Source organism: Poecilia reticulata, chromosome 6 (assembly GCF_904066995.2).
Source record: "Poecilia reticulata chromosome 6, P_reticulata-male-v2, whole genome shotgun sequence".
NCBI classification, from domain to species: domain Eukaryota; kingdom Metazoa; phylum Chordata; class Actinopteri; order Cyprinodontiformes; family Poeciliidae; genus Poecilia; species Poecilia reticulata.
In genome coordinates, this window is record NC_088835.1 from 12,465,910 (window position 1) to 12,471,055 (window position 5,146).

Genomic DNA, 5,146 nt, shown 5'->3' on the forward strand with positions numbered 1-5,146 from the left:
ACCTCCTCAATCCCACCAACATGCTTTCTGTTGAGGAAGCTGAGCCTCGGGACTCTGTGTTGGGCTCTCCAATCTCTGGGGACGAGGTCGCCGAGGTGGTCAAAATGCTCCTGGGTGGCAGGGCCCTGGGGGGTGGATGAGATCCGCCTGGAGTTCCTTAAGGCTCTGGATGTTGTAGGGTTGTGTTGGCTCACGCGACTCTGCAATATTGCATGGATATCGGGGGCAGTTCCCCTGGATTAGCAGACTGGGGTGGTGGTCCCCCAGTTCAACAAGGGGTACCGGAGGTTGTGCTCCAATTACAGAGGGGTCACACTCTTAAGCCTCCCTGGTAAGGTCTATTCAGGGGTCCTGGAGAGGAGGGTCTGTCGGATAGTCGAACCTCGGATTCAGGAAGAGCAGTGTGGTTTTCGTCCTGGTCGTGGAACACTCGACCAGCTCTACACCCTCAGCAGGGTCCTGGAGGGTGCATGGGAGTTCACCCAACAAGTCTACATGTGTTTTGTGGACTTGGAGAAGGCGTTCGACCGTGTCGCTCAGGGGGCTCTGTGGGGGGTTCTCCGGGAGTATGGAGTACTCCCGGAGAGTATGGGGTACTCCCGGAGAGTACCCCATACAGCCCTTTGATACGGGCCGTCAGGTACCTGTATGACCGGTGTCAGAGTCTGGTCCGCATTGCCGGCAGTAAGTCGGGCTCGTTTCCGGTGAGAGTTGGACTCCGCCAAGGCTGCCTTTTGTCACCGATTCTGTTCATTACTTTCATGGACAGAATTTCTAGGCGCAGCCGAGGTGTTGAGGGGATCCGTTTTGGTGGCCTTAGGATCGCATCTCTGCTTTTTGCAGATGATGTGGTCCTGTTGGCTTCATCAGATCATGATCTGCAGCTCTCACTGGAGCGGTTCGCGGCCGAGTGTGAAGCGGCCGGGATGAGGCTCAGTGCCTCCAAATACAAGGCCATGGTCTTGAGCCGGAAAAGGGTAGAGTGCCTTCTCCGGGTCAGGGGGGTCGTCCTGCCTCAAGTGGAGGAGTTTAAGTATCTGGATCTTGTTCACGAATGAGGGAAGAATGGAGCGGGAGATCGACAGGTGGATTGGGGCAGCGTCTGCCGTGAAGCGGGCACTGTACCGGTCCGTCGTGGTGAAGAGAGAGCTGAGCCAAAAAGTGAAGCTCTCAATTTACCGGTCGATCTATGTTCCCACCCTCATCTATGGTCATGAGCTTTGGGTCATGACCGAAAGAACGAGATCACGGATACAAGCGGCCGAAATGGGTTTCCTCTGCAGGGTGGCTGGGCTCTCCCTTAGAGATAGGGTGAGAAGTTCGGTCATCCGGGAGGGACTCAGAGTAGAGCTGCTGCTCCTCCACGTCGAGAGGAGCCAGTTGAGGTGGCTCGGGCATCTGGTCAGGATGCCTCCTGGACACCTCCCTGGTGAGGTGTTCCGGGCACGTCCCACCGGGAGGAGGCCTCGGGGAAGACCCAGGACACGCTGGAGGGATTATGTCTCTCGGCTGGCCTAGGAACGCCTTGGGGTTCCCCCAGAGGAGCTGGAAGAAGTGGCTGGAGAGAGGGAAGTCTGGGCCTCCCTTCTGAAGCTGCTGTCCCCGCGACCCAACCCCGGATAAGAGGCAGAAAATGGATGGATAGATGAATGGATAATTCTTTAATTCATTAATGGTTTAGTAGACCACACCCTAACATTCAGGATAAGAACTGAATATTATGGACACAAAGCTGGTTACCCACTGACTCATTCTCATCTATGTATTTTAATCTATCATAAAATCTCAGCCTGCAGTGGTCATGTCCTGGTAACAGTAACCCATCAAACCAAACACAACTCTTAGTCTATATAACCATCAAAAACCTGTTAGTTGATTTGTTTTTCTCACCATTCACTCCAATTGTATTGACTGAAAATTTTAATTCAAAACTCTTCCTGTTAATACAGGATTTGAATGTGTTTTCACAAGAAACCTGATAGAATAGCTGAGGTAGCTCTGGTAAGTGACCAGCAGAGGGCAGCACAGGATATTAGAGGCATGCACGTTCTCCTGCCGGAGCGCTGACGTGCTGCTCTGGTACAGCTGGGTTTAGGCATCAGCTGGGTGGAGTTTCCTCACTGAGCATGTGTGGTTTATACATACAATCTGGATCATAAGGATACATCATGATCTATCATGACCATAAAGACCACAAGGACAATCAGGATTCCTGATTTAGGAACAACCAGAAGAACCGTCGGGACCATAAAATTCACAGACATAAAAGGAGCCACCAGGAGAGTCAATATAGTCAAGACTTACCAGAAGTCGTCTAATCTGGGCCAGAACCCGTCAGTATAGAAACACATTTGAGACAACTGTGACATCATCTTTCACTTTCATCTTTCGTGGCAGCTCTGAGGTAGCAAGCATCGGGAACCACAAAAACAAATCTATTGAATCTGAGTCAGAACCACCTCATGGTGAACTCAGTCAGCTGTGATGTAACAGCAAACAGACGTCGATGGTTTCAGCCTCTTCATCTTTCAGGGCAGCTCTAATTTCAGGAAACCCATCTTTCCTCTCCAATCAGAGAAAAGTCCTTGGATAGATGCCCAGACCCTGACCTCTGACCCCTTTGGGGACAGATGGATGTCTGAACTGTCTGGATGGGTGGAGACAGAACTGACACGCTACCTGAATGTGACAACAGCACACTGCAAACACATGAAAAACCAGACATTTACCTCCGACACAGAGACAGTGACACAGGAAGCGCCTCGCTGCCTCAGACATGAGTTCTCTGGTTCAGCTCTGATTGGGTGGAACCTGTCACCTTCAACAGAATCACACACACACATACACATTTGGAATAAAACTGGCCCATGGAGATAGTGACCTTCAGAGGACAGGTCCAGTTCAGAGTTTCAGAGATCTGAGGAAGCTTCAGATCGTAGCATGCCTCTCGTTTGGAACAGCTCTAATTATTCGGGGAAAATAGTCTATTGCTGGATAAGAAAACGCATGCATCAGCATATGAGTGCAGCTCAACCTTAGTGATACAGTGGTATCAGTAATTACAACATTTTGTCAAGAGCATAGGTGAGAGAAGCATCTTCTCTCAACAGAAACACTATAAGTTATTGCAAATGCTACACATAAAGTTCACAGTTTGCTACATGTATTTTGCTTTATCCACAAGATTGAATCCCTAGAGCACCAAGGAGGGAGGGTTTTGCATCTTTACTGAAGCAAAAGACACATCATAAACCTTGTTTTACCCAATAAAACACAATAAAACTTAGAGGAACTAAAGCCCACACTATCAGTTATTAACAATATGGGCTTTCCAATGAGTGTCTCCGGGTAACCCATATCCATAAAAGACATCAAGTCTGAATGAAACAAGAGTGCCATGGTAAGAAATTGTAGAGTTTTGACCAAAATCTTCCATATGGTGTTGTGTTAAGGTGCTAATTGTCTGACATGTTAAAAAAAAATTGGGGATTGTTTTCACAACTCTCCTTCAGCAGTAAAAAAAAAGAAAGAAAGAAAACTGAACTTTTGCACCAAACAATTAACGATGCATGGAAAACCAAACATAAACAGTGAAGAAAAGTCTAAATCATTATTTCTAACCTGATGCATCACAAATATTTATTAAGATTATGTTTTACCTGAGAAAACGAAAATCTTTTATTTCCATCAGGAAACGAGACCTTTAAACAGGAAGGAGGTTTTATGTGATGCTGATTAATGCGTCCACTCACTCTGACTCATGAACATTTTATAACTCTGGAGGCACTGCTATGAATCAATTTGATAAATGATAAAGTATTTATTTATTTTTTTATGTTTTGCATTAGTTGTTTGGATCTGATCAAAGATGCAGCAGCTGAAGAGTAATAGGAAACCTAATAAGAACCAATGCCAGAAAGATGTGGAAGAGATTCTCTGTTTGACAGGTTTCAGTCAAAAAATCTGATGTTTTAATTCCTGCATCCATGGTCCTGACCAGACCAACCAGTCCTCCCATTACAACCCTAAGCGGCTGTGCAGCTTCCAGCTCCTGAAAGCAGGATGTTCAGGGTGGAGGACGAGATGTTTCTCCCAAACGGGGCAGGATGTGAGAGGGAGGAGGAGGTGTGATTTACTGTCTGCCTGAACGAGTGTCGGCCCAAAGATAAGAGCAGGAGGGAGGAGAGGATGTGGAGTTGAACTTGCTGCTGTTCAGCACTTTTCCAATTTCAGGAGTAAACACAGCGGCTTGGTTTCCTCAGACAGCTCCTTTAGCTGTAAATATGTGACAAAACAAAAACAAAGTCTTTCTATAGACAATAACTGAAGAGCCAGACTCCAGTTAGAAGGTTGTGATTCAGATGACGACAAGGGGATTAATTTAAATTATCTATATCGTCCTTACATTGTCAGTAGCTGCAGCTACCTGAAATCCTGAGATGTTGGCATGTTTTGGTTCCTTTGATTCACGACCAAAATTATTAGTTCGCTGCAGCTTATCCATAAAAGTTAACAATTATTTCTTTATGCATTTTTATGATGTCACAGGTGTTAATTTGATTTTAGTAAACGTTTTGTCGTTTAAATTATGCTTAAGTCTTGCTGTGTATTACACGTCTTGTTCTAAATGTCATGTTTTTCATCTCAGTTTCTTTATGTTCCTGTAAACACATCGAACCTTCTGTATCAATGCTAGTTTAAAAAGAAACACGTCTTGCCCTCTGTCGCTGTGTGACTGTCATCTAGTCCAGGTTCTGCTGATGTTACCCGGGTCTGATCAAAATGGAGGTGTCACTACGTGTTAGTTCCAATCTCTGCTTATTCAACCACTGATAGATTTAGTTTAGTTTCATTTCTTTTTTGTGTTTTTCATGAAATTGCCATAATTGTCTCGGAACATTGGATCGGGGAGCAGAACCCAAATGGAAATTGTTTTTTATCCTGTAACCAAATCAGTCCACTTCCACAGTGTTTGACAGAACCGGGCCGTGGCTGGACCTCTTGGGTCTCCTCCTGCTCAGGTTTATTAGAACAACCGAACATCCTGAGGAATTTCCTCCTTTCTGGTGTTTCCAGCAGCTCTGAGGATCCTGAACCTCAGATGAATGGGAGGAAGTGCTGCTGGCTGACTTTTTCCTCCCACAAA